The sequence below is a fragment of the Haliotis asinina genome, chromosome 3 (assembly GCF_037392515.1).
Source record: "Haliotis asinina isolate JCU_RB_2024 chromosome 3, JCU_Hal_asi_v2, whole genome shotgun sequence".
In the NCBI taxonomy this organism is placed as follows: domain Eukaryota; kingdom Metazoa; phylum Mollusca; class Gastropoda; order Lepetellida; family Haliotidae; genus Haliotis; species Haliotis asinina.
This window is the reverse complement of record NC_090282.1, coordinates 67,711,930-67,721,571: the sequence shown is the minus strand read 5'-3', so window position 1 is coordinate 67,721,571 and position 9,642 is coordinate 67,711,930.

Here is a 9,642-nt window from a genome sequence, read left to right as displayed (position 1 = left end):
CTGTAAATATGTTGTTGGCGTTGGAAAACATATCTCCAGTAATGGTATTTTAACAGAATGTGGTAGATCAAATATTTATGTGGATTACTACCAAAGGTGCATCATGTATTGGTGTAAATTGTTAAGGATGTCTGAGGATCGTTACCCCAAACAGTGTTACTTACTTATGAAGAAATTGGATTCATCTGGTCGAGTGACTTGGGCGACATCGGTTAAATATCTTTTAAATGCTTATGGCTTCGGGTATGTATGGTATGGTCAGGATGTTGGTGATATTCCCCCATTTCATTTCCCTTTTTAGGAAAAGACTTCTTGATTGTGATATGCAACGTATCCTCGGTAATATCAGAGAATCTGTCCATTTAAGATATCTTAAAGAAGTTAAGTCATTGTTAAATACTGAATATTATGTCTCTTCCATCAGTCAAATAGCTATCAGAAGAAATGTATGTTTGCTCAGATTACATGCACTTCCTTTGAGATGTAATATTCGAGATAATAATTTTGATAAGATATGTACAATGTGTGCCTGTGGCTCGAAAGAAGATGAAATTCACTTCATGTTTGAATGCAAAGCATATGATTTTATTAGGGATAGGGGCACCCGTGGCGAGCCACCTCCTCGTGGTGGGTGATGGGTAACGCCAAGAGCTCGCCGACACCCCCGTAGTGGACCCGGGGGGATATTTGGTCCACCAACCCGTTTGCCGTGGGTTGCGGCCCTGTGTCGGTGGAGGAGGGGATCCTGGTGGTTGAAGGCAATGGGAGCAAGACCAGTGTTCCTATTGCTCAACACACCACTTCGGCCCTGACTTCACCTACACGGGAGGTTGAATGGGCCCGGTTCAACCAATCGGCTAGTCACGACAAGCCCTGAGCATTACTGTATGTAATGTTACACAAAATTATGAGAATCGTAAGATGTATATTATTAGGTCTTGGCCGATTTTTGGATCTTCTGAATTTCAAATTTTACTAATTCATATTTTTGCCTAGAGTCGTATGCCCAGAAGGCGGTGGCTCATGGGCCAATCTGGTGGAATTATTAATGTTTTATTTCTTCTGCTGGAGTATGTCATCCGAGTATCCTTGGTGCTGTAAGCTGGAGGCCCGCTTACTTTAGCATTGTCCTTGTGATACTCCGTCGTGGGAGGGGAGCTCGGATGATGAACCATTTAAACTAACCATGGCTTATGAGAACCCAACAAAAAAAAAACGTCCACTTGATATTGACCCTGTTGATACTGACCATAGACCGTCTGCATCGATTGAGTATTGGCCGCGTTTCATTGTTATTGAGACTCCTGACAAGACACCATTAAAGTTGAACCCCTTTGCTGTATCCAAGGGTATTCAAGGTATTGCAGGGGATGTGAAGAACATAAGACGCTTACGTTCATGTGCCCTGTTAGTAGAGTGCGGAAAAAAGCAACAAGCAACTAATTTACTGAACATCAAATCTTTCGTGGGTCACGGTTTCTGCACACAAAACCTTGAATTCAAGCAAAGGTATCGTTAGAGATCGAAATCGATTGTTTGATGATATGTCGGAACTTGATATAGGATCTGAAATGAAGGATCAAGGTGTACTCTACGTCAAGCGCTTTTCAACTCGGAGAAACAGTGAAACCATTAAAACGAACACCTATCTGTTTACTTTTTCATGTCCTAATGCTCCCAAATCAGTGAAGGCAGGCTACTGTAACATCCCAGTTGATACCTACATCCCCAACCCGCTCAGGTGTTTTAAATGCCAGAAATATGGACACGGCGTAAATACTTGCACATTGTCTGTTGTGTGTGCTCACTGTGGTGAGAAGACACACACAACAGAAGATTGTGACAGTGATTATAAAAAATGTACCAATTGCTCAGGCGACCATTTGTCATTTTCTAAACAGTGTCCTATTTGGAAAGAGCAAATGGAGATCAATAAAATAAAATTTACACAAAATATCTCTTTTTCTGAGGCCAAAAAACTGGTAAAGAGATCTGAACTTTCGGAACGTTATGCTACAGTAACAAAAACATCATCGGGGTGTAGCTCTAAAACAACATCAACCACAGGGTGCCAAACTACCTTGCCTTGGGTCAATTGTGATTCTCCACAGCCTTTGTGCACTGCTATATCGTCACAGACTGAGGAATCACTTCCTAGTACATCAAAGTCTTCTTCTGATCACAAATCATCAACTCAGTCACACTCAAAGTCTCAATCGACAGCTGATAGTCAACACAAAAAGTAAACCGAAGCCAAAGCCTGATGCTTCAAAACAACAAAGTGGCAGAGCTCCTAAAGGGTCACAGAACAAAATTCAACTGTTTAATAAATACGGGTCTCTTGAAGACATAGACGTTTCTGAAAACGTCCATTCTAGGGCACATAGCTTGTCGCCCTCCAAAAGAGTGCGGGGTAGATCCCCAATAAATCCCCCAAAAAGATAGTTTATTCCAATAATATTATACAGTGGAACTGCAGAGGATTGAGGACTAATTTACATGAATTACAGCTATTAGTCCAAGATTTCACACCTTCAGCGTTATGTCTCCAAGAGACATATTTAAAGCAAACAGATACATTTGACCTTCGTCATTTTAATGCATATCATTGCTTTTCACCTCCGGGTGATAGGACCACTGGCGGATCATCCATTCTAGTCAAACAAAACGTTATTCAAAGCCCTGTTTCACCTACTACTAATATGCAGGCTGTTGCAGTGAGAATTACTTTACATGCAGCGTTTACGCTATGCTCTCTTTATATTTCACCGTCTTCGGCTTTTGCCAAAACTGATCTTCAAGCTCTATATGATCAGCTCCCGAAGCCCTGTATTATAATGGGAGATTCAAATGGGCACAACCCACTCTGGGGTAGTGTAAATACAAACACTAGAGGCAAATTGTTGGAGGACTTTTGTTCTGACAATGACTTATGTATTTATAATGATGGTTCCAGCACATATTTACACCCTGGTACAGGGACTTATTCTGCTCTCGACTTGTAATTGACAAATTCAGAACTATTAAATGAATTCGAATGGTCAGTCCACGATGACCTGTGTGGAAGGGACCATTTTCCTACTATATTAAAAGCTGTAGCTCCATCTGATGTTCCTCCATCATCAAGACGGAATTTTACAAAGGCTAACTGGGCTTTATATGAAACACTGTGTGCTGAAAAACTTAAACCCGAACGTTTTGTTGACGTTCCTGATGCTATTAAATCTTTTTCTGATGAACTGAATTCCATAGCTGATGAGTGTATACCAAATTCCTCTGTAGTTCCACACATAAGAAAACCATGGTTCAACGATGAGTGCAAACAAGCTAGGAGGGCAAGGGAAAAGGCAGAACATTATTTCCGTCGCCACCCTATGGTACATAATGCCATACATTATCAACTCCAGAAGCATTTACCAGAATCCTGCCTAGAAACTCTTCTCAATATTTTTGATGATATTTGGACATCGGGTATCTTTCCTCCGTCATGGCGTGAGGAGGGCAAGGAAAAAGGCAGAACATTATTTCCGTCGCCATCCTATGGTACATAATTTAAATAAATTTAAAATTTTAAATGCTAAAGCACGGCGTACTTTTAAACAGAACAAACGCCAATCTTGGCAAAATTATGTGTCCAAAATAAATTCTCGGACACCCATGTCCAAGGTATGGAACATGGTCCAGAAAATCAAAGGTAAAGGTACTAAATCTACTGTCCATCATCTTAAACATGGAGATCAATTGCTTACTGATAAATCAGATATTGCTAATAAACTAGGTGAAACTTTTGCTAAACACTCTTCCTCTTCAAATTATGTACCAAAATTCCAGCAATATCAAAAACAAGAAGAAAAGAAAACTATTAATTTCAATTCTGATAATGGGGAAGATTATAATGAAACGTTTTCTATTCATGAACTCCATACTGCCCTTGATCAAGCTCATGACACCGCTACTGGAGCTGATAACATCCATTATCAGCTCCTGAAGCACTTACCGGAATCCTGCCTAGAAACTCTTCTCAATATTTTTGATGATATTTGGACATCAGGTAACTTTCCTCCGTCATGGCGTGACGCCATAGTAGTACCAATACCTAAACCTGGACGTGATCATACTGATCCGTCCAATTATCGACCTATTTCACTAACTAGCTGTGTTTGCAAGACCATGGAACGCATGATAAATAATCGACTTGTTTGGTACTTGGAAACAAATAATCAGAAAATATCACAGATATACAGTGTGGTTTCCGTAAAAACAGAAGTACTGTCGATCACTTAGTGCGACTGGAATCATTTGTTAAAAAACGCACTAATTAATAAACAACATGCTGTGTCTATCTTTTTTGATCTTGTAAAAGCATATGACACAACCTGGAAACATGGTATTTTGAGGGATTTACATAACTTTGGTTTGCGAGGTCGTTTGCCTCAATTTATTGCCAACTTTTTAAATGACAGACAATTCCAGGTCCGTGTGGGTTCTACCCTGTCTGATCATTACAATTAGGATCAGGGTGTTCCACAAGGCAGTATTTTATCTGTCACTCTTTTTAGCATCAAGATCAACAGTTTATCAAAAGTTTTAAACGATTCAATTGATGGATCGCTTTTCGTGGATGATTTTAATATTTCTTGCCGAAGTAAAAATATGCATACTATTGAACGGCAACTGCAGTTGTGTTTAAACAAAATAAATAAATGGTGTCTTGAAAACGGCTTCAAATTTTCGAAGTCCAAAACTAATTGTATACATTTGTCCAGAACATATAAGCCACATAAGGACCCAGAACTATCTCTAGATGGCACTCCCATCAAAGTTGTAAAGGAGGCCAAGTTCTTGCGATTAATTTTTGACTCACATTTAACGTTTCTACCACAAATCAAATCCCTCAAAACTAAATGCCTGAAGGCACTTGACTTGTTGAAAGTCGTTTCAAATTCTAAATGGGGAGGGGACCAAACTACCCTCCTGCAACTTCATCGATCACTGATCCGGTCAAAACTTGATTATGGCTCCATTGTATATGGTGGAGCCTGTAAAAGCAACCTGAAACTTTTAGATTCTGTCCACCATCAAGGTCTTAGACTTTGTCTTGGCTCCTTTCGAACTTCACCAGTTGACAGCCTGTACGTTGAGGCCGATGAGCCATCTCTTGAGCAGCGACGTATCAAATTAGCTTTACAGTATGTAACAAAATTATATTCCAGTGAGTCAAACCCTCCATATAACTGTGTTTTCAGTCCTCTGTGTGAGGACTTATACAATATGAAATCTTCGCTTGTACCGCCTCCTGGTTTAAGAATTAAACGATTTCTTGCTGCTGCCGGCATTGAGCTGGAAAATATAGCTCCTTCCCGTCTTCTTTCTTCTCCTCCTTGGCAGTTGGTTAGGCCCCAAGTGGAACTAACATTCACCACATTTAAAAAATCAGAAACTAATGAATTACAGTATAAACAAGAATATAATGAATTGAAACATAAATACAGCAGTTATAAATCCTTATTTACAGATTGGTCCAGGGACGATGGCGCAGTAGCTTGTGCCACTGTCATTGGATCCAGAACAATTTCTTCTTGATTACCAGACAACAGTTCTATTTTTACCGCTGAGACTAACGCCATATTAACAGCTCTTAAATATATTCAAAGACGCCATAAACATAAACAATATATAATGTATTCCGACTCTCTTTCTTGCCTTCAGGCGATTAAAAATCTTTCTTGTAAACATCCACTTTTAATTGAAATTATTGAATTATATAATGATCTTGCTACTGGCCAGTACGACATCGTCTTCTGTTGGTTACCCAGCCACGTTGGCATTTCCGGTAACGCAATGGCCGATCTTGCTGCTAAGGCCACACTCAACAAATCTGTGACACCACTTCTTATTCCTTATTCTGACTACAAAGACAGCATTAGAGCTTACACTCGTGATCTGATGCAGAAGAAGTGGGACACCCAAGTAGGTATAAATAAACTACATGAAATAAAACCCTACATTGGTTATACATACTTGGGTTGATTCAGATTTGAAGAAGTCATTTTTCAGAAGTATTTTTCTGTAAACACTGTTAAGGGTCTTTTTAACACAGTCAGCGCTCATTTAATTATTGGTTTTTTAAAGGAAATTGATTTCTTGGTTGAATTTTGAGTTATATGTTCTGTATATAAATGCACTTTAATGAATGGTAGTTTAGGTTAGGAACTAGAATTGTTAGTGGCTGTACCCTCAAATTGGGTTGAAGTATTGTAAAATTATTGTCCTCCTGAGAGGGTACGTAAGTCCACAAACATTCCATGCAAATTTAAATCTACCAGGTTTTTAATCGTAGTATTCTTGTTGTTTTAATTTTGGCTAGCATATTGTACACTCGTCAGCAGCTGAGGGGATGGTGTAAATCCAACTAGGGTCCATGCAGGTAGCAAAGGTACTGTAAGTCACCATGGTCCCTAGTTTGGCGATCTACCTTCAGTTGTTGGCGATCTGTAGCCTGATTTTATAGTGTATTGTCCTAATGGTGATGTTGTTTTTAAATGTCCATGCTAGTTTTAATTCCATTTGTGATATTCTAGTTGTTTTACTGTCCTTCGTTGACAGGTTTTATAGTAGACATATAATTAATTTTGATATTAGATGTTCTCGTCACGATATGGCTGAGATATTGCCGATGTGACGTTAAATTTTAACTCACTCACTCACTCACTATTAGGGATAGGTATTTTCCATATTCTATTCATATAAGCAAACAGACTAAATATTTTTATTTCATAAGTAGTACTTGTATCCACACACTTTCTAACGGCTCTAAATATATTAAAGAAGCCCTTACTTTTAGAAATTCCATGACATCCTCTGCTACAAGTTAACTCAATTCCGTCTATGTAATTTGCTACTCTTTATGTTGTAAATTGTTTTCCTTATCGTACATGGGCCAACGGTCTACAAAACCGAAATAAAGAAACTGAACAACTTAGCTGGACGTTTCATGTTCAAAACCCTGGCATTAGTGATCATTTAAAGTGAAACTGAAACAAATATTTCAACTGATATGCAAATGTTCACCCATCTGACTGTCTCGTTTGATATCAAATAGGTCAACACTCGTCGGTAAAATTTAATCTTAAAAAGGTTACATCGAATCTTGTAGACATATTTGATACCAAAGTACATTTGCTTAAGATAGTCTTTATAATTACCTTGAGTGACTTCGTTTAGTTGCTGTTGATACCAGTGTCCTGAGATGAAACTTTGACTGCGACAAATATGTATCTGTCTTCACCCATCTTAGAGGATGTCATTAAACGATTGATGTGAAGGTGTTTTAGCAGTTAAGAATGGAATTTTTAAAACGTTTGTCATATCTGTTTACAGTACAGTTTCTATTTCTCAAACTCTCTCTGATGTTTCAAAACACGTGACCAGTCTTGAAACTAACTGCAAAGAACACTACATCTTTGTTTAAGCACACAAGGATCCGTTGCAATCGAGACATATCGTCTTGTTGTCTCTCTGATGTTGATATTGCAGTGACGTATTGAATTACCATTTGCTGCCAGACATGTGAAGTTCAGTGAACTCATGCTGACTTAGACATAGTCACACAGTGATACTGTGCCACGTGAAAATTCATCTACATGTAGGGCAATATATCTTTTCTTAAAATACGAGCTTATTTTTTTTATTAAAACTCACGATTCTCATTGTCATCTGGTGCGGGGTATCCAACTACACATACTGGACAAAACGTAGTACGGGATATATGTAAACTTTCAAATGATTCATTGCCAGTCTGATGAAACCCATGCAACCAATGAGAGGTAACTCTGCTTGTTGTAAGAAGCTACTAACGGGATCGGGTCGTCAGGCTCGCTGAGTTGGTTGCACAGAATAATAACCTATTGGCCGTTACTTACAATTACACCGATAACCTGTAGGCTGTCAGTTGCACAGAAAATGTCCATAAAATACAGATAACTGGAAATACCGGTATACAGACGTGCACACATCGTTAAACAAATCGTTTGCCGTCAGTTGAATTCATAGAGAATGGAACTCCATTCCTGTCTCACTTTCTGATTACTGGACGATTTGTCGGCATTGGATACCCTGATGCGAGGATGTTCTCCCGAACGGCTGTTGATAAGCCGGCCATAGCTTATGTTGTTCTTTGCGTCAAAGGTTTGTACAATACGACCCATGCCGAAGACCCGGGTTCGACTCCCCATATGGATACAATGTGTGAAACCCACTTATGGTGTCCTCCGCAATTCTGAGGCTTCAATTTTCATTTTGCAAGGTAAAATTATGAGAATTCGCAATGTAATTTGACTTTATTTGACTTACGTTTTTGTTTAAAGTGAAATTAATCAGTACGTTTTCACTGCAAACGGACTCTACATATGATGAGAGACACCGTGTGAAAAACGACAGAGGCTTCTGCCTTTAAATGGATTCAAATTCTGAACCAATCTTTCTTAGGAGTGAACTGCGTAGACTAGGGATATTTTACGTCCGTTTCTGAAGGTGGATGGAAAGTATAGTAAACTCATTAAACCTATCTTAGGTTAAATGTCTTTTCCACGAGGAACGTTCCATAAGAAGCGGTACTGGTACATTAACATTATACACGTCTCGTCATTTGATATCCCATATACCTCTCGTACCATCTACTTTGACTTTGATTGGTTTCTTGTTTCACGAGGCTCTCAGCAATATTCTATACTAACCAAAAAGGTAGGGGATATCAGATATCGTTTCATTCTCCAAGATGACAACGTCTGATGTCACAATTGTCATTAGGATTGTCATTATGAACAGCGTCGTTAAATAATAACATGAGAGGATTGCAATAATTTGCTAAGTGAAAAACAAAGCCTATGTGTGTCTAATATTTAGGCAGTCTTGTTTAAGCAGTATGACTGTTGAAGGAATGGAGTTTGTATTGTATGCAATAAGGTATTATGTAGAGATCGGTAACTGCGTGTGCTTAAGGGTTGTTTATGCCACTGCATGGTGGTTGTTAAAGTGTGGATGTTAACTAGGGGTGTGACATTTTAATATCATCATGGTTTTTATCCTTGTGAAATTGTCTCATAGTCATAAAGAGGGTGAACTTTTCACCAAGGTGTGACACACTTTAATTAGTTATTACATTAATTACGTATTGCGTTGCAAGTTAACCTATTGAAAAACAACAACATTATAATACCCAAACCATAACTACTGTCGCAATTTTCATGAAACATGTGTTTTCGTTTTCATGAAGATGTACATATCTTCTTCCTGTCATGTGTTAAGGTTATGTCGTCACAGTCAATTGTATTTTGGGTCACATGGCCAAACTACCGTATAAATAAACTGAATTCTATTGAATCAAATTGGTGCTTCCGTCTCAATTCTTCTTCGTTCTCACTGGAATTGTCTCCTGCACGATGTAAAATCAGGTCGTGTTGGTACGGTCTAACTTCCAGGTAAAAAGTGACGTCGGGAACATCTATTACAGCTTCAGAATCCATGGTCACTATCAAGTTAGCCCACCTCATTGTCTTCGGCATGGTTCGTATTGTTCAACAACTGTTGTACTAACAACTTCACTGTTAAGCTATGGCTAGCCTATCAACAGACATTCCAGAG